A 27,092-nucleotide genomic window follows, 5' to 3' on the forward strand; every position below is an offset into this window, starting at 1 on the left:
ACCCAGGTATGACATCCTGGATGAAAGAACCCATTGGTAGAGTCAGAGCCCTCACAATCCAATCACTTATCAAGGTCCCACCTCCTGACAGTTCATTCAGCTATGATGTCTGGTGGATGAGCCCATTGGTGGAGTCAGAACCTCTATGACCCAATCATCTCTCTCATCTCCAGATGGCAGCAAGCTTTCAACCCAGGAGCCTTTGGACCTTATTCATGCTTCCCAGATGAAGAAGATGACATAAAGGGATGGCAGAGATATCTGGTTGCAGTCCTAATGGAAAAGTTGATCAAATCAAGAGGACAGCAGAGATAGGGACTCAGAGCTCTAAACCCAAGGAGTGGAAGGATCTATCCTGGAACCATCCACTAACAGATTTTGGCTGAGTGAGAAGTTAATGTCTGCAGTGCCTAGCTGCTTTTATTGGAGATAGAATCATGCATTTGGGGCTGTAACGGAAGTGGGGGGACCTATGGAAGATGAGGCATAGAAAACATTCCACCTGCACATTGCAAAGTTCGGGCCAATGGCTCCTCTTTCTCCTCTCACTGAGAGTCAGCCTTTGGATGGTCGGCTGGGGAAGGAATATCCAGTGTCACCAAAAAGCCAGAAAATCCCCAAACCAAATCTCTATCAGGCTGATTATTTTTCTTCCCATAACTAGTAGCAAGTATTTGGCTGTGTCCATTAAAAGCCATTTCATGTTCCCTTGACAAAGGAGATTTTTATTTAGTGCTGTAAGATCAATAATGAAGCATCTCATGTGAACTATTAAAATGGGAAATGTTTGCTGGGCTGACAATTGTGCTATCAATACATACCGAGTAATACATTGAGGACAGCCAAATGGACCAATAGCTCTTATGGAAAAGGCTTAGCAGGGCACCCTGGCTGGGACGCAGCTGCCGTGCTGGCCTTGGGGGCTGAATTTGGAAGAGTCCTCCATAGATCCCCAGCAGTCCTCCATCTCAAGTGGGGTGGGACATGGCTTTGGCTGCCTGAGCTGCTCACACACATGTTTTCCATGTGGTGGAGAGCTGTGTAGAATAAGCTCCTCTCCTTGCCTTCTCAGGGAGGCCTAGAGCAGTTTCACTCTGGACTGCAGTGTCCATCTTGGCCCATGCCCCTAGACAGGATGTCCTGCCTTCCTGCCCCTGTGGTCAGTGCCTGGGACTCCAGACCTGCAGACCCTCTGCCCCCTTACTTCCCACCAGTCTGTCATTGACTTGGCTCTGAATCTATAGGTTTTGTCTCCTAATTCTTAATAGAATGTTCCCAGGACTTTTCCTCCACTTCTGTCTACTGAACACTATTTTTTGTAAACCCTCTTCTCTATCCTCCTCATCACCACTTCCACATCCCCTCCCTCCTCTCCCAGGGATAGGGCTTGAGAAGTCCTAGCCCTGATTGTTTGGTCAACTTGACTGGATGGAGATACTTGGGGGAGAAAGGGGAGGCTCACTTCTGCCCATGTCAATGATGGATTTTTAAAATGATCCAATCATACCAGGGTGATGATCGTGAATGGATTCATCAGATCATGATGTGATCAGTGTACATCTGATCATCAGTGGATTCATCAGATCATGATGTGATCAGTGGATCTGATTATTGATGGATTCAGGATTTGATTAGACCCTTGGGAGCTGGTGGAAATGATGGGCTCTGGGTGGAGGAAGTGGGTGGCTGGGAATGTCTCCTTGGAAGCTGTATCTTGCCTGGCCACTTCCTGTTAGTCCCATTGAAAGACAACCTATGAAGAAGCTGAGACAATAGCAAATCAAAACCTGGCAGGGCTTCTGGGATCATTTAACCCCTCATTCCAGAACTGGGATGGGAAGAGCAAGAAACACAGGTGCGAGCTCCTTCACGCCAAGGTGCCAGCATATGCCTGCCTGTCGCTGGAGGTATTTTTTAGACACAATCTCATTGGGAAGGCAGCCTGTGCAATCAGCCACAGAATCTGCCTCCCAACGTGAGTGCAGCCTCTTTTCCACTCTGAAAGCAGCTGACAAGCCAGAGGAAATGGTTTCCACTTGTCACCAAACTTAAGGTCAGGGAGGTGGTACCCTCAGCAAACACCCATTGTCTCTGCTCAGAAAGCTCTCCGTACATCTTCAGTAGGTGCTCCAAAGAGACACCATGCCACAGGCATGACCATGTCTGCATCCTACCTACCCACATCTGCAAACAGCTAGGTACAAAAAAAAAATAAAAAACACCTGGAGAGAGACAAGCTGAACAACATGGATGGGAGGGCCAAGAGGAGATAGGAGGTGAGTCATTAAGAATGTGGACCAAACTCTGCAAGTTTTCAAAGGCACGTGCTCAGGAAGAGTGGGTGAAGACCTGTGGCCTATTTAGATGTGCTTTAAATGTAGCTGTTCCTCCCATTCACTCCAAGCTTCAAATCTTTACCATGAGAAACACAACCGAAAACTACCCAGACTCATTAACATGCAATCAACTGGGAAGCAAAGATATGCTCTTTGCCTTTGCAAACAGGTGAAACATAAGCTGGCATATTCTTTTCCAATCTGAAGAATTTTTCCTTCACACACAAACTAGCCATGAAATATGTATGGGGACAATTCTGTACACACACAAAAACCCTCGATTGAATTTATGGGCAAATTCCAAGGAATAGTAGGTCAAATGATCAAATAAGGGAAATAATGTTAAAAACAAATATCCCCAAACACATACCACCTTTCCTAAAGTTTCACATACTCCTGTCATAGGGATGAGGATGAATGCAAATACTGCAATATTACAAGTGAAATGGATTAAAATCAGCTGTTGTCAGATTGGGGTGTTGTAAATGTGATCTATAAGGAATCGCTAAGAGGAAGTTATACAACATGGATTATTTCCAACTCCAGAAATAAGCAACTTGGGTTTTGATTTTTCCTTTCAGGGCAGACACAGTTCACCCTTTCACATTGTAAATCTCACTAGGGCTGAATAATGCTCTCACAAGAACTGACAAAGAAAGAATCATTCATGTCAGACCAAAAGGCTTCCTTCTGTCTGCTCCATATGGCTTTCTTCCAATAGGCCAACAGGAATGTAAAATCCTGTTCTCAACTATCCATCATGCTCACCCCATCTTTCAATTAATGACACTGCAATCAGGTCGATAGAATGCAATAAGACCTTTGCATTTCTATACCTAGTAATTTGCTGAGTAACTCCAGCCATAAAACGTGACTTGGGGGGAAAAAAACCCTCAAGGAAAATGAATTTTCTCTTGACGTAGCAAGCAATGATTCTGACCACATGCCCAGGTTCTTCCTTCAGGCCAGGCTCATCAGCATGCAATGATGGGATGCACCTGGGGAAGCAGGATACTGTCCATGTGGGAGAGCCCCCCCGACGCCAACACATGTCTGGTCAACTGGGTCATTTCTCAGGATTGGGGAGCACACTTCCTGGAAATGCACATTAGAGCATCTGGGAGGAAAGCCATTGTTCTCTTCCTCAGCCATTCCTGAACTAGCTCTTGGTGGTCTGTGGCATTCTGTCTGCACAGAAGAACTGGGGAGCCGTGCTGAGTTTAGCTACACTATCAAGTACTGATGGAGCGAGGGGTTCTGCAGAGTAACAGACACGCCAGCCCCACCATGTGTGAATTGTCTGTGTTGAACTCCGCCACCGCGCGCACTGGGATGGTAAAGGATGAGTTCTCTGTGGTGGGCCTGATGCACAGGAGGGCTGGTATAAGATGTCCCCTGTCCTCCAGCACTTCTTCATTTTGGTGTTTCTGGAGCTTTCAAACAACAACTTTAATCCTGAGAAGTAAAATCTTTCTACTACATTGATTCGATAATACAGTTTGGCCCACCACTAGATAACAGAATGAATATTGGTTATATTGCCCAATGTACCAGTGTTTAAATATCAATTCAATCATACACTAAATTAGCACTTTCTTTTCGCTGGGTCTGGGCCTTGGCAGTCAGGGCCTGGGCACCGTCCCTGAACTCTTTTAGGCTGGTGCTCTACCACTTGAGCCACAGCTCTACTTCTGGAATCTGGTAAGAGTCTCATAGACTTTCCTACCAGAGCTGGCTTCAAACTGTGATCCTTATATCTCAGCCTCCTGAGTAACTAGGATTATAAGTGTGAGCCACCAGCACCAAACATTAATTAGCACCTTTGAAATTCAGATTTGATTGAATGGTTCATTAATCAATTGATAGCTTGGCTAGGCTGGAGATTTAACCCATACTAAGCAAGCACTCTACCACTTGTTTGACATAAGGTCTTCCCTAAGCTTACCTAAGCTAGCCTCAAGCTCACCATTTCCTGCTTCTGCCTCCTAGATTGCTGAGATTACACACATGTACCACCACACTCTTGATGAACCTTGAGTATTTTACTAGTAAGGAAGGAATATGCTTACCTCAAAAGCTACTATGAAGGTTGAAAGAGAGAATGCATATAAAAGTATCATGTAATGGCTAGTCCTTTCCTCTTCCAATTCTTAGATTTCCACATATAAACCAGCAATTAAAAAAAAAGGTAACCAAACCATGCTGCTTAAATGAGATGCTGCATATAGAACACAATGATCAGTCCAGCACTATACAACCAAAGGGTAGCATCACTATTGCCATACACAGCCAGCAATGTTTCAAAGGCTGAGTGCACCAAGGCTCCAGGAGTGACCATGATGTCCTGCATTCAATCCTAAGTTCCACTTAGCTCTGATCACAGCATTTGTAGAAGACATAAAGGATGAAGACTATGGCCCATGACAAATCACATATCTCAGATCCACATAGGAAATAAATATCCATGGGCCCTGGGACAGACAGGCCATGGACAGTCACATCAACATGCCTTCCCATGAATCCCAACAATATTTAGACTGGACAAAACAAGTTCTGCCATGGAACTATAAGAAGAAATCGAGAATGTGCCATGTGCTGTGGAAGCCCTGGCCACTTGGGGTTTCCTCCACCAGGGGTGGGGAGCTAAGTGTCCACTTCATAAGCACGTGTCCCTCCATGACACAGCCACCAAGAGCAGGGCAGGTGCGATGTAGAGAAAAGGAATTTTTCTACAGTGAAAAAAGTTAAATCATACAATGAAAACGATTGCACAGCATCACGTGAGGAAAACAATGCTACTCTTGCCATCACGTTTATGGTAATTGGTGTTTGACATCTGTACCACCAGAAGTATTTTTAAAGGACTCTTTTTATTTTTTTGTCATAATGATCATTACCTAATGAAATGAGACAATGCATGAGAGAGCTTAAAATAATCACCACAAAATACCATGCTTTATGAAGACATCAAGTTCATTACTTATGCGTGGTTGATAGAAAACACGGGGAAGCTTTTAGAAACTGAAAACCTATTAAGTCCGCCCGTGATGTGGAGAGGATGTCTGCCATGCTCTCGGGGAGAGAAGAGTAGCTCCCACTCATGGGCTGTGTGCACCTTGCCAGGTAATCTGTGCCATGCGAAGTTTGTGTCTCACAACCCCTCAGTCTTCACAGCACCCCTCTGCGGTAGGCGCCACTGTCACCATCACAGTTTTTGCAGATGAAGAGATGGACGCCCTGAGAGGTCAGGTGAGTTGTCCAGGATCACAAAGCCAGCATGCAACGGGGCCAATGTCAAGTCCAGACAATGGATGCCCAAACTGGGCATCCATGCCTGAGTGACTGGTCACCCTCATCTCCTTCTCAAGTTCCTTAGATCCTCATCAAACTGAACTTCAGTACAGAGTGCTGATGAACTATGCCACATGGCCTGTGAATGGACTGTGGGAAGAAGAGAGAGTCTACAGAGCCAAGCCACCAAAGGCAGCCATGTGAGTTCATTCATTCATTTGGGAATTATCACTCTCTCGGAGTGGTCATTTTCCTAGCATCATCCCCACCTGTTTATCATTTCACTACCATAACATGTGGCTGCATCCAACCCTCCCAAGGGCCACATGTTCCATCTAGTGCTCGGGTTTAAATTCTCTGTAGCAAACGGAAGCTTGAAGGAATTTTCAAGTTCATCTCCACGTGGGCTGAAAGATGGAGCTACCCAGCTGTCTAATGATTGTGCAGGTTCTCTGCTGGCTTTGGGTATGCTAAGACAGAGTGTAGAATTGCTGGGTCTCAGGGTTGGCCACACTGTCAAAGGGGCTGAAATTGAATTTGAAAGATTGTGGTTGGGGCATAAGATCCCACCTTGAGACAACCAGGAAAGCTAGGTGGGAGGTCAGGCTGACAAGAGCACCTACAAATTCAAGTGTGACGCGCCCAGAGATAGATGGGGCTCACCTTCAATGAGCTGGTGAAATGAGAAGCAAAGCACTTGCAAGAGAGAAAGGTGGATTTCTTGGGGGCAGAGGGGCAATGCTGTGCGTGCAGGGACAAGTGGCCAGTTCACGGATGCTCAGCCAGGGTCGTGGTCAAAGCCCACAGATGCACCTGGGCATTTTGTTTGCAGAAATTCAACTGGGGTTTACATTTCCATAATACTATACAAGTTAGCTTATCATAAGTAGCCCTGCCACCCCCTTTTTCATGGGCACAAAGGTAGAATTTGGACTGAGCTACGCTGAGGACACTTGTCTCCATTCGTCAGCCCCTTGGCAGTGCAGACACCAGGTAGGAAGAGTGACAACTAAAGCCCCCCACTTACCAGAAATGGGGAAGGGTGGGTGTGGAAAGCAGGCCAATTGGACCAAACAACACGGTCAAGGCAAGAACATTTCCCCTTATCCAATGACAGAACAACTCACCACCAACCACCACTTCCCACAAGGCATCCATGTGCCATGCAGCCTTCCACTGCAGCCCACACCGCACTTTGAATCAGGATATCGACTGGACTGGACTGGGGGGGAGGCCCCACAATGTGGAGTGGCTGGGAAGGTGGACCCTATTGCAATCTGATCACATCTTTTTTGGGGGGAGGGAGGGGTCTGGTAGTGGGGCCTGAACTCTGGGCCTGGGCACTGTCCATCAGCTCTTCAGCTCAAGGCTATCGCCTATCACTTGAGCCACAGCGCCATTTCCAGCTTTTTTCTTTTTGCTTATGTGGTGCTGAGGAATCGAACCCAGGGCCTCATGCATGCAAGGCAAGCACTCTACTATTGAGCCACCTTCCCAGCCCCAGCTGATCACATCTTGAACCTATCAAGGCCAATAACTGGTTCTGTGCTCTTCAATAGCTTTCAGTACCTATTGGAGCCTCTGTGCCCAGCCTGTAAAGTGGCATTGAAATGGACTTCACCCCCTGGCTCATTGTAACAACGCAAACAGAGAACAACTCTGGACTCTACACAGCCCTGAGGTGTGTGCAGAATTCACGTACATGTTAGCCTGTGTTAGAGACAACCTAGGGAGTGTAGGCAGCAGGACCAAGCCTGCGCCCCTGCACCAGTCCCATCCTCTCTCCTCTGGAAGATGGCCGTGTTCACGGGGTTGCCCTGCAGAAGGTTGTCATGATGATCAAAGGAAACAATATCCTTGGATACCCAGAGGTGTATGGCTCATTTTAGTGCCCAGAATGTGAAGCTAAACCCTTAGGTCAAAAGTCCACCAAAGAAAAAGAAAAACACAGAATAAGTAGGAGTTTCTTTCCCTTTGGTGTGCGCTATAGTGGGAGTTGGTGTGCTGAGTTCAGTTTCTCCTCCTTAATGGTTTAGAAGTCTGTGCTGCCATGCCACAGAGCTGGGACCATGCTGGAGCCATCCGCCGGTAACCCCAGCCCAGGTGCCCCTCTGACGCAGGGGTGTGGCAGCTCCAGGTGCTCTGGGTGCACACAGCGGCCTCAGGACGCCTCCCTCCAGGCATTCTCAATTGTTTTATATTCCGGAAGAACTGCATGAACTCTTCCAACAACAATGATTTGTTCATTCTGAATACGAACAGACTAGGAGCAGAGGGCTCTGCCTGGGCAGACAGCATTCAGAGAAACCACTTCTCCCCCCAGGGTTCCCTGGCTTTTCCATGCAATGATACCACAGTCATTTGCTACTCAAGGACAAAGGCTCCTCACCCCTTTTTAGAAGAATCAAGGACTTAAGCTTGCTGAGAAATATCCTGACACTTGAGTGACACCACCAATTCTTTTGCTTTTAATTTGAAGGTTGTTTTTTTGTCAGTTGTGAGGCCTGAACTCTGGGCCTGGGTGCTGTCCCTCAGCTTTTCAGCTTGAGACTAGAGCTCTACCACTTGAGGCACAGCACCACTTCTGGTTTTCTGGAAAATAAGAGATAAGAGTCTCATGCACTTTCCTGCCTGGGCTGGCTTTGAACCACGATCCTCAGATCTCAGCCTCCTGAATAGCTAGGATTACGGGTGTGAGCCACAGCACCCAGCTTTAATTTGGCTTTTTCAGGTAAATCTCATAGTTTTATCCAAGTGATCTATGGACTGTGACCCTCTCATTACCTCCTCCTAAATAGCTGGGCTCCACCGGCGATACACCAGAACCTTTCCTAGAGCCCTTGTCCATTTAGGTTTCCAATATAAGTTTTGTGAAAATAACTGAAGCCCATTTCTTTTAGATGTCTTCTTTAGTTCAAATTTCTTACTATTTGCATGAGCCTACCCTCAAATTAGCTATGCCAGCCAAGATCTTTGAAGTGCCACATATAAAGCTTTCAGGCTATAATGTAAAACATATGTTGCACGAAGGAATCTATTTCTTCATTGATGTCCTGAGTACAAGCAGACAGGCAAAGCAAATGCCTGTTGATGTGCTTTTCCCTCATCTTGTTCCTGCCTGGGTCAGCATCTGACCTTCAGCACATATAGGCTCCCCACAGTCTGCACAGCAGCATTGCTTCCTGGTCCTGCCTGTGGCCCCTTTGCCATAGCAGAACTAACTTGTAGCTTAAAGTCCAAAACCTGCCCAGGAACTCATAGAGGAGTTACCAGTAGGAGTCAGGGTAGGGTAGACCATGTTTCCTGAGTATATAATGGCTGCTGCTAATATTCTTTCTTGAAGAGGATGCTATAATATTGCTGTGAGAATAGAGCCTCTATATCTGAGGAATTAGGATGTAGTTAGAAAAAAAAGGGGAGGAAAAGGACTCATAGGATTTAATTGATAAAAAGTGAATGTAAATGTGGGAAGGTAGCTCAGTGGTAGAGTGCTTGCCTTGCATGCAAGAGGCCGTGGGTTCGATTCCTCAGTACTACATAAGCAGAAAAAGCCAGAAGTGGCTCAAGTGGTACAGCGTTAGTCTTGAGCTGAAGAGCTGAGGAACAGTGCCCAGGCCCAGAGTTCAGGCCCCACAACGAAAAAAAAAAAGTGAATATAGTTTCCCTTTACTGAACTTGTACACTAATGACCTAGGGTAAAACTTAACCGCTCTGCTTTGCTTTCTCTGTTTAGGAATTGGTGACTTTTGACTCACAATGAAACTGCAGAGCTTCAGTGAAATAATGGATGAGAAAGCGGAGTGCACATTCAGAGTGCAGCAGGAAAGCATGCATTCATTCAGAATTCGGGAAGTATACAGAACATAAGAACATTCACCCTTACTTGTGCATACTCAAGGAAATAATCCTCAGTTAAGATTTTTTTTTAAAATAAAAAGACATTCTGTGAAAATGTCAGGAAAATATTGAGGAAATATAGAGACAAGAGGCAGTGGGGGGTGGGGATTTAGCTTAGTGGAAGTGCACTTGCCTAACAGTAAGGTCCTCAGCTCTAAAAAAAAAAAGAAAGTTGTTTGATTGTCTCTGTCCCTGGTGTCAGCTTCCTGTTTCCCCTCAGGTGTAAGTAGCTCTATGGGCTTTGTCTTGGTGCCCCAGCCTTGCTTTGCAGAATTTCCACACATAGTGTATGCAGCGTGAACCTGTGTTTAGTCAACTTCATCTTAGAATTCCTCTATGCATCAGGACATAGGGTATTATTGTTAGCTATGTGCTTACACACAATGGTCAGCTTTCTTAATCCCAGGTGGGTCAGTGGATCAGAGACTGCTTATGAAAAATGCTCTTGACATATGCGGATTCTAAGATACATGTATTGCTCCTGCCAAAATGTTGTCCCTGCGCAGAAAATGAAAGGGACAGCATTCTGAAGGCACCTGCAAGGTTTCCTATTTGGTTTCTCCCTAGCTCTCAGTGGGCACTCCACAATCTGGTGACAAAAAGACTAGTGGTAATTCATGACAGAATCCCGAGCAAGCAGCCCACTTAAAGAGTCATGCAGCCCATGTTTTCCCTGGGTCTTTCAAGCACCCACTTCCCAGAGAAAAGCTTCTGTCCTCAGTCAAATGAGTGCCCTTTCTGCTTCAAGTATCATCCAAAGCCGCATTAATGAAACTGGTGGTGTTTGAAGACTATTCAATATAGATTTGCATGGCTATGACATGCCAAGCAATGTTCTAGAAAGACTGTGGTGGGAACCGAGTATGCACACCAAACACAGACACACACATGCATGCACATACATACAAATGTGTGTGCAGTAAATCCACAGAAGTGAATATGCAATAATTGGTCATGAGAAGTGTTAAGGGAAAGGAAGTATAGAGGAATCAAAACAGCGGTTGAAAGAGGTGATATTGATGAAGATATATTGTATTCTTAAACTGCTGTGTTAGATAGCAATTCCTTTGTATAACTCCTTAAAGATAATAAATAAAAGAATACATTGCTTTTAAAAGTAAAAGCAAAGAGTTGCCTGGCACTGTTATCTCACCCCTATACTCCTGACAACTCATGAGGCTGAGATCTAAGGGTCCCGTTCAAAGTCCTTGACAGATAAAGTCAGTGAGACTCAAGGGACTGAGCATCATCCATAAACAGAAGAGCCAAACAAGCAAGAGGCCATAAGTTCAAGACTAAGGTCAAACACAAAAAAAGGGAAGAAAAAGAAGGGATGGAAGGGAAGAAAGGAAGGAGTGAGCACTTATAAAAGTCAAGTTTAGAGAAAAATAAAGAAGATGTTAAGTGTGTATTCATATGGTTCCTCTATGGTGGATATAGTAATTACCATAATTGCTATAAATAATCTTTACAGAAGATAGACCAACTAACTAATGTGACAAATAAGCAGAAGGCAGGCTAATGGTACTAGTTATATATATTGATCATTAGATATTATACCAAACAATTCACCTTTTATCCCCTGGACTATGGGGAGGAGCTAACACTCCACTGAGAACAATGAAACCATACAACAAAGCCATTAGCCTGGAGTTACCAGTCAGTGACAGAGCCCAATACCACTCAAGGTTTCTAAAAGTTGCCTTTGGCTACAAACTCAGGGTCACTATCAGACAGATCTATCCCTCTAAGAAAAGTAAGGAGGTTCTTATTTTCAACTGGACTTGTAAAGAGATTTGCAAAATTTAATCTTACCTCCTTGCTCCAGACTACAGGGATTTGGGGAGCAAGCACCCAGCATTCCATAGCTCTTAACCGTTCCTTGTACCTCTGTGTCTAAGACAAAAGAAGCTATTACAATTTATGAAGACAAGAAAGGCAAGACAAACCTGCGGAGTGATTCAAGTATGAGCTCAGGGGAAAAGACACCCAGGCTCCTTAGACCAAGGTTACTGACAAAGATTCGGGGAGAACCTAAACCAAGCCTGGATGGCAAACCCAGCAGCAAAAACCACCGAGGTCTATGGGAAGGCCAAGTGAGTGGAAGGCAGGAGAGCAACAGGATGGCTCGGCTCGCCCCTCAGCAGCAAAGAAGAGCAAAACAAAGCTCCCAAATTCCACCCTAGTCCCAGGCAATTTAATACATTTTAATTATTTATAACTTGCTGTATTCCAGAACTGCTCTGATAAACTAGGTGTAGGAGAGAATGGGAAAGTAGAAAGATATGGATACCAGCATACAATGGAGACAGGAATGGAGTTAATACAGAAATACACAATGAGTACCACGTAATGACCTCTGTATTCCAAGGGGAGGTGGGGCAGGGTAGGAATTTAGCTTGAGACTGGCTTCCAGCCAATCAAACCATGATACAGATCACAGAGTCCAGAAGAGAAAATAGCTTGCCGTCTTCATACATAAGGCATTGTTACACCACGCCTCCACTCCCCACAAAGCAATCCCTCCCAACTGTGACCACAGCGGAGAAGGATATCCATCCTTTACTCTGAAGGGAAGACTGGATGCAGTGGACAGAACACCAGTCCTTCTCTAGACGGATGACCCTGCTCGTTCCACTTAGAACTTTGCATTTGGATCTTTTCCCAGGCCAGGACTATGCAGGAGGCTTGTCTCTCAAAACTCGGGCAGTGGGCCGCAGTTAGAAGCCCCCAGTCAGCCAGATGACCACAGGGTGGACAGCTGCTGCTAAGCTGTGAGGTTCAGTGAATAACGGGTATCTCATGTATTTATGACTTCTGATGCCTTTAAGTTATAGTGTGTTTATTGTAACAGTAAATCCATTTGTGAGCTAACCGAATATGCCCATTCCCAAACTGCCTTCCCTTTATCTGGAAATAACTCACTCATCTTTTCTCTTCCTCCTCCTCTTCTGTTTCCTCTCCTTTCTACTTCTTCCTCTTCTCATACTCCTCTTCCTTTCCTCCTCTTCTCCCTCCTTTCCCATCTCTTCTTCCTCCTCCCCTCTTTCTCCTCTTCCTCCGTCTTCTGTTGCTGCTTCTGCTCCTCCTCCACCTTCTTCTTCTGCTTTCCTTCCTCCTCTTCCTCCTCCTCCTCCTCCTCCTTCTCTTGCAGTGTAGGAGATTGAATTCAGGGTCTCATGTTTGCTGGGTAAGACCTCTATCACTTGAGCCACACCCCCAATTCTGTTTGCTTTTAGTTTCTTTTTTTAGATAAGATCTCTTCTTTTGCCCAGACTGACCGCAGATCCTAATCCTCCTACCTTCATCTGCCAAGTAGCTTGGATTACAGGTATGTGTAGTGATACATGATGAATAAGTGGTTTTTCTCATCCAGATCTTACCATTGAAGGGCCGAAAGCATGTGTCTTCTTTACCATAATGGCCATGGCATGCAGCTGGTACCAGCAGTAACAAGAACTTAGCAAATATTCATCAGACCATGACAAGACAAAAAGCAGATTCAAAACACAAAAGATAAGTCTGTGATGAGCACCTGCCACGTGGTGGTGGCCAGCTTACCCAGGGTGAGGCTCTGAGGTCAAACCCAAGGCCTGTCCACACAGCTCTCCCTCTGCTCCAAGGGTTCTGACATATTTAGCTGATTGACCTTCCTCCTGAACCTAAAGCATACCATCCACATCCTCAACTGGAACCAACAAGAGCTGGTCTTTTTATTTTTCAAGTAGGTAGCCTGGATCTAGGCTTCTTTTCACCTGAGTATTTTAGAAGAGTTCAATAGATCAGTCCAACATTCACTTATCTTGGACTGTCATTTTGATCTATCTTTTATACAGGTTTATACAATTCAAAGGAATTGTAGTCCTCATTATTTCCTCATTGGTTAATAAATTATTAAGAAGTTAGTTTGATGGGGCTTTTTAAGATGGGGGGGATCAACCTTTGTTGAAGTTGTTAAAAGCAGATTTTCCTCTTAAACACTGAGATCAGTTTTTGTTCAGTTTGGTTTTATTTTTTTTAGAGTGAAAGCTAAATATACAAACACACCATTGCCTCTTAATTTCTATTGTTTGAAGTCTTTGATTAAATACAATTCCCTGTATAGCTTATCTGAGTTCCCATGGGTATACCTAAGATTGCATTGACCATTCAAAGCCATTCAGCAAGTAAGATATGAAATGCCTGGGACACTTTGCAGCAAATAGTGAAAGTTCATTCAAAGTTTTGGTCCTCCACAGCCACAAAGAGATGTAGGGTGTACAAATAGAATGGCTGAGTCTACTCCCTGCAGGCTGCACCCAACATGGTGGCCTTCCCTCCCATCTTGATAGAGATCTTTCACCTCACAAGTGGTTCCAGAACTCAGGTAATGAATCTTTGAAACAAATCTGTTCGGAGACAATTGCTATTATCTTCTAGGAGTCAACAAACTAGCTGTCAGCCAGCCTTACATTTGGATACTACTGAAAAGACACAGTATGACAGTTCACCAGTTTGTGAGTTTGTGTGAAAAGGGAAACTATCTTACAGCAAACAGTCCATGCCAGTTAAGAAGTCGCTGGCACTATCAGATAGAGGGAATAGAAGAGCCCAAATCATTGTCAATAATCAGTTTCCTCTGTGCAATTTATCACCCTCATTTTGCTCATGAGCTATGAACAGGAAAACTCCTGCAAGTGAACCAGTCAGCAACCATCACAAAGCCTCAGGATAGAGGAGAAGAGAACTGATCTAATACATTCCTACAATAAATTCATACATTTGTTACTCCAAACTCCTGCCAAATAGATCATTTCATGAGGGCATAATCTGTAAAAGATTTCCACGGTTGAATGTTTCAACTCAGTACTTTTGCTGCTCTGACACTGAGACTTGTCCCATTGTCACATAAGATGGCGATGTACAGAGAACAATGTCTGGAGCTCAGGCCGCCTGGCCCTCCCCTGTTCACTACTCAAGGTTGAATCTTCTGTACCTCATTCTCTGAATCAGGAAATCAGGAGCGGAACCTCTCTTCTGAAGTTGTGTTGAAGCACATATGTCATATGTGCACGTACGCACACCCCTCCACACACAAACTGCACGTACGCACACCCCCCCACACAAACTGCTCTAAAGAGTATGTGCAGTTTGCCCACTTAAGAAACAATTCATAAACACTCTTGAATCCCCCAAAAGAAGTATAGTAAAGTATCCCCCAAATGAGAGGTAGAAGGAAAGAAGTTTCTAGAAGCAAAGTAGGAGCCTATTCACAATCAAACTAAAGGGAAGGAACCAAGGATAGCCAGAAGGGAAACTCACAATTCATAGAAAATGAAGAGTGTAAGCCACAGAATCAGAGAAGGGAATGCAGCAAAGGGCAGGGGGGTTGGCTGAGTGGTTGAAACTTCTGGAATGAAAAGTTCTGGACAGGAGTGAAACCTGGCATGGACTCAAGCCCCAGGCATCCCCCAGGAGTAGGTGGAGAAACAGATTCCCTAGAGAAGACAATCTGGTCAGATATAACCTGTTGTTCTCTGAGAGAGAGAAGTTCCAGTGTGACCGCTGCTCACCACAGTGACCCAGGGCCCAGTGGCAGGATGCCTGCCCTGTGCCCTGACAAGTCCCACCTGGGAGAGCGTCTGCCCTGCCTCAGGGCCAGTTCAGGCCTGCCATTGTACACAACAGCCCTTGTTTCCTCCTCTAACAAGCAGCTCAATATCCAACCACCATGGGAACCCAGTCCGAGAGGCACAGGCACGATGGAGGGGAAGCTGCCGAGGCAAGCATTTGGAAAGGAGTTGAGATCACAGCAGGCAAAGCAGCCATGAGGGTGTGTCTGCAAGGAGTCCTTAGCTGGGTAAGGGAAAGAGGCCAGTGCAGGTGGGCAGGGCACTTCCATAACCAATTTGATCATCTAATAAAGCTGCCTGTGGTGGATAGATGGCTTCTGATTTGACATCTGCAACAGAATAAGGGGCTGGAGTTCGCAACCCCCTGTAAGGCAGTCGCCACTTCTCAAACTCCTTGCATCCGCTGCAATATTTAGGCATCATGCCAGGAATCCATGACTGGTGCCTATAATCTTTGGTACTCAGGGAACTCAGATCTGGAGGATCACCAGTTGAGGCCGTTCTGGGAATAGAAGTCTGTGGATTCAGCTTAGGTACACCTTTACAGACGTAGGCATTTTCTCTGTCTTGCCACAGCCACCACGGTATGCCCCCCCCAAACAGAAGGTCCTGTCCACACAAATATGTTCATGGTGAAAATGGACACTCAACTGGTGCCCATCAGAGGCAGAGCTCAAGCTCATGGTCGGTGGCTAAGTATGAGAGCCTAGGAAAGAATCCACAGGTGCTCTTAGAGTGACTACATGGCGCAAAGCTCCTAACTCCATGGGGGAGGGGGGGTCTCAGAACTTCAACTCTGTAACACATGATCAAACCATATCACTCTACACCCCAAATTGAAATTCTGCATTACCCTGAAATGCATTACTACACTGGGGGTTGGGGGGGGAAGGGAGATAATCTGAGCCATCAACCAACGATAGGTAGAGTTGAATAAACAAGAGAAGGGGAAAACAATTTCAATGATTTCCACACTGCAAGTGTCCAAAAGATAGGGACTATGGAACCTTCCTATCTCCACCATTCCCTACGAATATTCTCATCACTTCTTTCAGAGAATTCTGAAAGAATTGATGAGTGAGAAAGAACTTCTCACTCCTATCAGAGGACTGAAGAAGCACAGGTCCTGAGAAGTCAGGTGCCTTGGTCCTTCAAGTTCTATGAAATAGACGTCTAGATTTCTCCACATCTATTCCTGCATTGCCTGGTTTGGCTTTTGTTTGGAGCAAAATGCTAAGCAACAAAGCTTCCTCAAGCAGTCTTCTCTTCTGGGGGGGGGCGGGGTGAATGTGTGGAGCCCCAGTTGCTAAGAATAGCTCAGAACACCTTGGAAGGAGCTCTGGATCTGAAAGGAAGCCCACTGTGGAGTGTATCTCCTTCTCCCCAACCCATCTGTCATTATGAATTTCCAAAAGCGCATCAGAGATGGTTCGATGTGTGGAGGCATGTCTTTCCTCCTATTTCCTTTCAAACACTCAGCTACGCCAACTATTTTTCCTTCTCCAGTGAGGTGCATTTTGGTAACTGGATGATGGATAGACCTTACAGAATCCTCTAAGGAAGAAAGAAAGCAGCAAGAGCCAGGAAAACTTGCCGAAAACAGCAAAGAAATGTAGGCAGTTCCCAAAGGAAGACTTCTTTAACCATATACAGAAAAGCACAACTTTCAATTCACATGACTTTCCCCAACTTTTGTTTTCTAAACTAGGTAACAAAGATTAGAGTGCCAAAAATGACTGGAGGAAATTTTTGTGGGAATGCATGGGTATGGAAACACACTGCGCGGAAGGAGTGCAATCATCCTGAAAGTCTCCATTTCCAAGTCTTTGCAAACTCAAACTCAGGGGCTCTGTTGTCTAATACACAGATAAGCTTCCAAGAAGAGTTTTTGTATTTCAAAGAAAACTCTCCAACAATGATTGTTTCTTAAAAACAAAAATAGAAGTAATTATCTATGGGTTATAGAGTGTGGTTGTTTAAAATTATTTTTCTTATTTGTTCATAACAAATAAGAAAACATGACTTTTTTATTAGTATTTTGATGGGGTTGCACCCAGGGTAACAATTCCAGAAGTCAGGTTACAAGTACAATGCTTCCTGGGCGACGCCACCCCTTCCTTCTCGTTCCCCATGCCCCCCTCCCATCCCTTATTTGTGGAGCTGCTGCTCTGTCTGGAGACAATAGGAGGAACTAGTTGTGGCCAGAACAAGTCAAGCCTTGTGCCTTCGTGGAGTTTAATATAGTCTCTACTTGAGAAAATCATAAACTTACGTCATAAGGGCAACTTGTTACCTAGGTGCCAAAGCAAGCTAAGGTGTCCCAGGCACATGGGACGGACCAACCAACCTGTCCACAGCTGTGCCCCAAGCTGATTTCCATCCTCACTGCTCAAAAACCTCACAAAATCCAAATGTGTCTATGATAGTCACTGCCTGAAAACAGATACACTGAAGCTACATAGTCCAGTCCTCCACCCACTCATCAGGAGCTATGCCTGCCCCTAAGCACAGAGTCATTACCAGTCCTGATTCCTGACCAGTTCTGACCTTGCTTGGCCTCACACTGCCATTTGCTGATGACCAGGGTCCCTTCCATTTACAGCAGCCATGAGGATGTGTCTGCAGTGAGCCTCCAGCAGGACTCCAAGGAGTTGGGGGGGGGGAGGGAGAATGAGTGCCATGGGCAGCTGACATTAATGATCCAAGTATGCATGAGAGGTGCTGATGGGTCAGCCTGGAAGCCGTATTTGAAAAATAAATAAAGCAAAAAAGGGCCGGAGGCATTGCTCAGATGATATAACTTCTGTCTAGTAAGGGCATGGCCCTGACTTCAAAGCCTAGCATGCAAAGAAAAACAAAATGATGGCAGTCATGTCCTGACCCTTTCACTGTCTGTTACGCAGTGCTGGGCTGTGTGACCCCAATGGGCTGTGACTCACAGCCTGCCTCTGGGACTGGAAGCCTAGACTTCAATCTGGTGGCCTCATGCTCTTCCTTAGCGTTTTCTTCCAAAGCTGGCATTTTACCACTTGAACCACACTTCTACTTGAGCTGGCATTTTTGCTGCCAGATAGTAAAAAAGAAAAAAGAAAAAGAAAACCCAGAAGTACTTAGTCCTTAACAATGGTAAGGAAATAAAAATAACACTTTATTTAATCCATCATGCCATTTAAATGTAGTTTATCTACCCAGAAAACAAACACAAGTACTTCCCAGGTGAAAAAGGTGAACTATGTCCTTTGTCATGTAAATTTGTGTTCCCCCCCCACCACTACCACTGTCAACATAAGAAAAGGAGTGAGCGCTGGAGAATCATCCCATCAAATCAGACCAGGTGAAGACTAAGTTGCTGCTCCAGGCCCAGGACTAGAGAGAGGTGAATGCGGAAGGAACTCCATTTCATATTGCACATTGGCGTGAATGCAGTCTCAGAGAGTGAGCTTGGATGCCCTGCTGTTGAAACTCCAATAAGAAGAGGACAATGCAACTCCATTAGTCACCACCCTGCCTCTGGACATTTCCATCCTTTCATTAAAAATGAAGCTGGCAAAAGCAGAACTCTACCCCAAGAACAGTCACGATGTTATTTTCAAGCGCGTTCCTCCCTTGCTTTTCCTTCCGCGGGGCCCTGGACAGCCAGAATAGAGCTCCTCCCCATCAGGCTTCACATTGGCCCTGTGGAGTGCACAGAGGTGTCCTGAGGAGCAGCGAGCAGGTGTGGGACCAGATCTCTTCTCCCAGCCTCCCTCTCCAGTCCCCTCTCCTTCCCATCTCCAACTGCATTCTAAATCCCAATGGCCTAAATTAGCCCTGGGGTACAGGTCACACCAAGAGCAGAGAGGGGGTACAGGTCACACCAAAAACAGAGAAGGGATACAAGTCACACTACCAAGAGCAGAGAGGGGATAGAGTCATACCAAGAGCAGAGAGGAGGTACAGGTTAAACACTGAGAATAGAGAGTGGTACAGGTCACACCACTGTGAGCAGAGAGCATCCTATGGGGAGGGGAGAAGATGGCACCCACCAAGGCTGATGAGCAGGAAACCAAACCACACTCCCGCAAACAACCACACACACACACCAAACAACCACACACACACACCCCAAACAATCATAAACATCCCAAACAACCACACACATCCCAAACAACTACACACATCCCAAACAACCACACACACCACAAACAACCACACACATCCCAAACCACACACTTCCCAAACAACTACACACACCCCAAACAACCACACATACCCCAACCACACACACCCCAAACAACCACACACACCAAACTCAGCAGCATTGCTGTTTTGAGACACATCTGCCTGGATAGTCTTCCATCTCCATGGACCAAGAGTGAGGCTAAGGCTTTGGGCCTAGTCAGGGCTTGGACCTCGACTGTCAATAAATAAGCCATATATGCTGCTCATCCGATGATGTCAATTCGCCAACACAATCACTGGGTGCATCTAAGGTTTGGGCTCAGTAGGATAACAGTGGGACAATACATCCTCAGCTACATGCTGGTGGCTGGCACCTATCATCTCAGCTACTTAGCAGGCTGACATTAGAAGGATCAAGGTTCTAGGACAGACCGGGCAGAAAGGTCCACAAGACACTGTTTCTGGGGGAGAAAAACAGTGCGGTGACATGGGCCCGGGAGTCCAACATCACCAGTGAACCTAGAGGAGGTGGATTCAGACACAGTCATACAACATTGGCAGAAAGCAAAGGAACCTAGAGGCAAGGTTCAAGTGGTAAAGCATCCGTATAACAAGTGCAAGGCTCTGAGTTTAAACCCTAGGATCACCAAAATTTTGAACAGCAAAAATGAGCAAAATGTGCTCATTTTAGGGCTTGTCCTGAGTCAAACCCCAGCATACAGGCTTGCATAACCCTCATTGCAACCTTGTGTGTGTTTACTTGACGTCTGAGAAAGAGTGGCTCCAAACCCAGAAACACTTTGCGATTCTACAGATGGAACTCAATCCCAGCTCCCTAAAAAGAGCTGTGGGTGAAGTGTGTCCTTTCTCCTCTGGACCAGGGTTGACATGGTCTCAAGGCCTGGCCCGGCCACATCTGTGACATTCACGGGTCAGTGAGTGTGGCCCTGTGTGTGCTCTCTCTACCTCTGTGGTTCAGACAGTTAACATGTCCTAGAATTCCAGGTTTTGAGCCAGGTGGCCTGATGTCCCCACCTGGCACATCAAGACACTTACATTTCAGTCTCATCACTTGTGGCCTGAAAATAGCAACACAGTCCAATGTATGGAAAAGAAGAAGGAAGAAAAAGATGGGAACGTCTCCCCCAAAGTTTCAAAGGCTCCTCAAGTTGACAACAGAAGGCAATAGGAGACTCAGCATGAGAATGTGGCACCCAAAATAAAGGCCTTTATCAAAAACTTCCCAGTGGATGGGGAAACTGAGTCTCCAAGAGGCAGACGGTGACCCTAGGCTCTTCCTGCCCAGGGGTAGGTAGAGATGTGGGCTGGAGCTTGAAGTATCTGTGCACCTGTTTTAACCCAGTCAGCACGTGGGTCAGGACACTGGTCCTCTTATACAACATCCTCCACTGCCTCCCCCAGTCTCCAAAAGGTAGGATGTATGCAGGGTGCACAAAGAATCGGCACTGAGAACAGGCAAATCCCTGGGAGCCCACAACACAGATGCTTCAATGTATATTATGTACATCCTGGAAAATCACACATGCTCTTGAAAGTGCAAAGTCAGACTTCCTCTTCCCTCCCTCTCACTTTCCCTCCTCACAGGCTAAGCCTTATGCAGAGGTGATAAAAATCAGCCTCAGGATCCAAACCAATGTCCTCAGTCCTGCAAACCCTTCCAGGAGGCAGGGTGGCAGAGCCAGGCTGCCAGTAGAACACACACACAGACACACACACACACACACACACACACACACAGACACACACACAGACACACACACAAACAGACACACACACAGACACACACACACACACACACACATACACACACACACACCGCTCATCCCAGAGATGGCTTATTGATGCAATTACATGGTTCAAAGCCAGTGGCACCTGACAGGGGAAGAAAAAGACAAAACCAGAAAGGGAGGGATGGCCCCAGCACTACTCCCTTGGGCCGGCTGTACAAGTGCCAAATGCCTTTTCCTTGTGAACCACAGAGGCAGGTGCGGGCCGGCAAGCAGACAGGACCACAGCCCTGGCAACAGGAGGAAGTGGTAGTTGAGGTTTCCCGATAGATCTCCTGATCCTCTCTGGACCTCAGGACCTCTCCTAGGCTCCCCAGTGCTTTCCCTCTCTGGTCTCTGCTTGGCCTGCTCAAGAGGGACAGACAGACAGAAGTTAAAAGAGCAAGATTAGTTTCCTTTCACCCCTAACCCATCTCCTCATCCCTGTCCAGGGGCAGGGAGTACAAAGGTGGACACACAGGGAATCAAGAGCTCCAGGCTGCTGCCATTGGATCAGTGGGAAACTGGGCTGTTTGCATTTCCAAGTGCTGAATGGCCGGCCACTGTGATGTCCATGTTGATAATTCCTGATGCTTTGTATTCCAGCAAATGTTTAATCCCTCACTGATCAATAATCCTCACTCGGCTGTTCTTTTTTCCCTTTTTTAAAGAACCAAATCCCTTTTTACTCTTCAAATCCTTGAATAAAATTAGGCTGCTTTAGCCCTGGATGCGTTATTCCTCAAAGAAGCTGTGTGGTTTCATAACCTCGGTTGGGGTATTTTTAAAGGGACTGCCTAGACACACTTGTTCTTGGTGTCACCTAACTTGTCTCTGCAATTGCTGTGTGTTATAAGCTGGTCTCCTCAGACACTGCTTTCAACACAGATCTACTTTTTTTTTCGCTCAAAAGAAGAAAATAATTCAAAGTGAAGTTATTTGCCCTAACTAAACCAGTGAGTCTAATCTTTGCATTCCTGGCTTACACTTAAGTCCTTCTGTACAACTTGATTTCTACCTTCCATCTATAATTTCTTTCCAAAACCATATTGAAAAGAAAACAGCTCCATTCCTAGGCCATCTTAAGAAGCTGTACTTCTTTCTTAGAGGCACGGCTGAATGTTTTGGAAAATGCACATGACACATGGAAAGAGACAACGGCTCTGTGCTCACAGGGGATGGGCTGGCAGGGGGGTCTCACAATCCACTCCAGGTCCACCAAAGTTCCACAAACAACGGCAACAGAAAGAAACTGCCTTTCATCTGTAGCAGCAACCAAAGCAGCAACTTTCACCAAAGCTAACCCAAGCCAGGAGTACATCCCACACACACCAACCACTTCCACAGTTAGCCCATAAGAGCCCAAGCAGCTCACCACAATATGTATTAGAAAAACACATAATTTGTGGTGGAGAAAGAAGAGTCTCTCATACAAAAAAGAAAAAAAGGGGGGGGGGAAGCTCTTTCAAATGCAATTAACCAAAAGACATATTTCCCCTGTGTTTGTAAAGATCACTCTATGAGAAGCATAGTTTTTGTGTGAGAGGAGGGGGAGGTGGAGAGAAATGGGTTATCCCCACTAGTTAAGAAAGACAATTAAATTACTGGAGATTACCTTCATCATTAAGGAGAATGGGCTTTATTCATATTTACAGACCTAAGCAGACTTCAGTTTCCAGGTCACAAATGAATCTCTTCTCGTCTCAGATGCACATGTGGACACTGACATGGGCTGCTGTTGAGTTGATTGGATAATAATCTTATTCTCAAGCTCCTGCTGGAAAGAAGAGCTCCAGAGGAGGGCAGCAGGGGGAGGGGGAGATGGGTGAGGGAGGGAGGGAGGGAGGGAAGCGAGGAAGGAAGGAAGGAAGGGATAAAAAGAAGAATCCAATCATGTATTCTTCCTGGTTGGAATAAAAACGTAACCCCAGTATCCTGGAAGGGTTTCAAACACAGGCGAACAGTGTGCAGGAGGGTGTGTTAACAGCATGCCTTACCGGTGTGGCCTGCCTGAGACACTCTTAATGAATATTACTTCCTTCCCATTGGCTGTTCCCGCTAGAAACCCAGACCCATCCCTCCTTTCAGAAGTCAGTAATTCAGCTCCAGCCAAAGTCCAGAAAACATGCTCACGCAGGGACAAGGCTCCACCACCGATCCATAACCTTTGTGTCCTACAGTCAACCTGACCAACAGTACATAGGAGTGAATTTTTTCTGCCTTGGGTTGTGTTCCCAGCTTTGTGTCTGTTCTAAACTGAAGGTCCATCAAAGAAAAGAAAAATAGACAGCTTTCTTTAGAGAGAACATGCTGTCCTAAATGCTGGGGAGAAAGAACTTTCTCAATCAGGCTTCCAAAACCAGATCTGAAACGTTGTCTATATCTTAAAATCCATCCAGGTGATTTTTTTTTTAAAAACTCTGTGCCAAAATAAAGTAAAATCCCCAATTAATATATGTCCTTTTGTGGACTGAAGCTTCATCTCCCTCTGAAATGTCACATACCAATGCACCCTTTGAAGAGCTGTTCAGAATCACTTGGAGCAGCAATATCTAAGCAGTACACAAATATGCATTCAGGTGACAGGATGACTAAGTTTTCTTTTCCAAACAATGCTCTTCTCCCTAACTTCTCCTGTCTGCTTACTGACAGGAGACCTGATGTTCTCAACATTTTAAAGCAGATTAATTTTTGAGAATCTGAGCAGATATAATTCTTGCTCATAAGAAAAAAAAAGCAACAAAAAATTGAAGGTGGGACAGAAGAAATGGAGAAAAACATTTTATTTTAAAAAATAGTAATAATAAAATATTTTGTGGCCTATTCAGTATTTCCCATATATAATTTATTAAAATTAGATCAAATTACGAATATTAAGTGCTCATTTGAACTAAAGTGCTTCCTCTTTCATACATACACGCACACACAAACAATTTGTGTTGTATCAGTTTCAGAAGGCAACAGAAACTCTAAGGATACAAAGAAATATGCTGTCCCCAGCCTCTAATACAAAGCATGCTGGGCAGCCCTGAGCTCCTGGATTACTGAAAGGTGTTTCTGTGCACATAATAGCAAGGCCTCCACCTCTCCCTCCCTGCCTGTAACTCATTGCACAGCTGCAGGAAGCTGTGGCTCTAGTCCCCTTATCTAAGGTCCTTGGTCCTTGTTCCATAAACTATTTTCCTTACCACTATTAAATAAATGAGATGTCCTTCCTGTAATTCTAGGTTTCTGTGTTTAGAATGGAGGTGATTTTGTTTATAATGCTTTGCTGAAGAGGGAAGAATAAAACTGAGCTCTCGCTCCAAGAGTGTTTATTTATGCTATTATAAGAGCAAACTAACTTTTCAGCACTTAGATAAAAAATCAGTTTGCAAAGGCTAAACAACTTTCCTGTCCCTACACCAAGAGTGGGGGTAAAATAAAAATATTCATTTGACCTAAGACGATCACATGAGAGTTGTAAGAGTCTTCCCCCCACTCTTGAGAAAAGAGGGTAAAACCTGGGCCATAACCAGTGCCTGAGTCTGCCATGACCTCATCTAGGGGCCTTCAGCCTATGTCTGTGTGGGGTGTGTGTGTGTGTGTGTGTGTGTGTGTGTGCTTCAGCCTGTCTGTGTGGTGTGTGTGTGTGTGTGTGTACACCAATGCAGACAAAGTCCCTATGTGCGGCCGATGGCCTGGTGTACTAGGGTGGCATGGTTCCTCAATAAGTGTAAATTACATCCACGTCTCCAGATTTGTTTCCATGAACTATACTAGAAAAATGCATCTTAACCAAAGAAAGATATATATTATCACAGATACAAGATCATATATAGTATGTGATATATCATTGTATGATTCAATTCATACAGAGCTGTAGGCATAAAAATAACTTAAGTGGATATTGTTCAAAGTGGTAGTCATTCTGGAAGGTAGCAGCTTGGAGAGACCTTAACTTATGAGGCACTTTTTGGAGTGCTGGAAGCGTTCCATTTCCTGATGGGAGTGGTACGTATAGGGGGACTCATGTGTATATTTGCCATTGGATTTTATACTTTCTAGTATGTGAGTCATTCCTCACCAAAAAGAAAAAAAGAATCTACCAAGTAAGTTCAGTGATCATTGATGACTTCTTTAAAATACATTATTTTTGCCAACTTCAAAAAAAAATCTGTGAGAAAAAAACGGATTCTTTGCTCTGTTCATTATGAGAACAAAATCAAATGTGAATAATTTAGTGACGGGTTGAGGTTTGACATCTCAAAGCGTTTGGGGCCTGAATTTTTCAGAAGCTCTTGGTTTCACGGTTCACGTTGGCACTCCAGGGCTTCACATCATCAGAATTCAGATATCTGCACTTGGCAATTTTATATGTGGACATCTACACGTCACATTCTAACAGCACATCAAAACTCATTACATCCAGAAGCAAGTTTGTTATCTCAAAATAGGCACCTTCTTAACCACCTGCCCCCACCAAATTCCTTCACCTTGTTCTATTTTTGTGTCAGAGAGTTTCTCCTTTTCTCATTACCCACTTGGAAATTTGTCTTTGAGTAACTCAGCTGTGCTTTCATACTGACTTTCCACATCTCTCACATCCTACTCTTGGCCACCACTCCTATGAGCGTATTAGCAATGAACGCCTAATTAGTATTATGGTTCCTGTCTCTGCCTCCACAACACCACCGAGGAAATCTTCCCTCTGTGCTCCTGACAGTCCTCTGCTGCTGCAGCACAAAACCCGTCCTCAATGTGACATTCAAGGTCTCCTCTAGCCTCCTCTCCCCACGCCTCCACCGCAACCCTACTGTCCCACTGCACCTCACCAGCACAGGAAGGGACCGGGCATATTCCTCCCCCACCACCCCTGCTCGTGCCTCGAATCCTTCCTTTCTATGACATCCAAATATTGCATACCTCATAAAGACAAAACATTCACTGTCTCCCTGAGATGATTTCTGTGAAATGGCTTTCCCCATTGAAGTGCCTGTGTGGTTCTATCAGTGGTCAGGCAGGTAATTCTCACCTATGCCAATGTCTCCCAGTGTTCGCTGCCCCTTTTATATTGTGGTTTTGTTATCAGTGGTGGCACACATCAGTTTATAAATACAATGCACCTTGATCATGCCACCCCTTCATCATTCTCTCCCAACTCTCCCAAAACCAGCCCTGTTCTCAATTCTTGGTTTCACAGGATACATGTTAAGTATTATGGTTGCCTTCCTCTCTTCGTTCATCCACCCTCCCTCCCCTTGACCTACTCATACCTTTAAAGTGCCAGTTTCCTGGTATTCATTTCATTGGACTATGAGTTTGTTTTCCTGGGGAATTTTACCATCCGAATTCTCCCCTGCAAATACCATACTTCAGTTAATACATCTGTGTACACTTGCATACAAACTGTGTCTGTTTAATTGTACACTTACGAATTAGTTTCTCATTTCCATGTGTGTAAGGCCTTGTCTTCACAAAGTAAAATAAGAAAATTTCCAAGTTGAAAATTATATTAAGTGAAGTAAGCCAAGCCCAAAGAAACATAGGTCCCATGGTTCCCCTTATTTGCAATATCTAGTATATGTCTGAGTCAAGCAGAAAAAGTCAGATGAGGTAATGTTTGGGAAATAAACCCTAAGATATGTATTCAAATGTTTTCTTTCATGCGATGGTTTCTAACGCATTTATAAGATTATTTCTTTGTTGCTTTGTATGTCCCTCCCCCATTTTATAACCCCTACTTTCACTGTATTTGATGTCGGTATAATTTGTGGAGGGGAAAGGGAAAAACAAGTCATTTAAACGAGGATACAGGTGGACCCATTGCGACAATGAGAAGTACAAGTTGTCATGTCGAAAACGAACTTTACAACTTCGGTGGGGAGGGGGAGGGGAGGATTGGGGGAAGGGGGGATGTGAAGGGATGGGAAGGGGAAACAAAGGAGGAGGCTACAATGCTTGATGATAAATGTACCCATTATCTTGCCCATGTAATTGTAACCCCTCTGTACAGTATTTTCACAATA

General features: G+C 45.1%; 2 long non-coding RNA genes across 2 annotated transcripts; both read right to left on the minus strand.

Moving 5' to 3' along the window:
• Nucleotides 1-18,299: 18,299 nt before the first annotated feature.
• On the minus strand, nucleotides 18,300-18,798 carry LOC138826318 (uncharacterized). The gene is made up of 2 exons (XR_011371655.1): nucleotides 18,701-18,798; nucleotides 18,300-18,598 (listed from the first exon to the last, which is right to left on the minus strand). It is a non-coding gene; the product is annotated as an uncharacterized lncRNA (long non-coding RNA).
• A 313-nt stretch (nucleotides 18,799-19,111) lies between these two features.
• Nucleotides 19,112-23,026, minus strand: LOC138826321 (uncharacterized). Its single transcript, XR_011371671.1, has 3 exons — nucleotides 22,742-23,026; nucleotides 22,258-22,347; nucleotides 19,112-21,450 (listed from the first exon to the last, which is right to left on the minus strand). It is a non-coding gene; the product is annotated as an uncharacterized lncRNA (long non-coding RNA).
• Between the last annotated feature and the right edge of the window lie 4,066 nt (nucleotides 23,027-27,092).

This window comes from Dipodomys merriami, unplaced genomic scaffold, assembly GCF_024711535.1.
Source record: "Dipodomys merriami isolate MVZ:Mamm:240054 unplaced genomic scaffold, mDipMer1.0.p SCAF_1410, whole genome shotgun sequence".
Lineage (NCBI taxonomy): Eukaryota > Metazoa > Chordata > Mammalia > Rodentia > Heteromyidae > Dipodomys > Dipodomys merriami.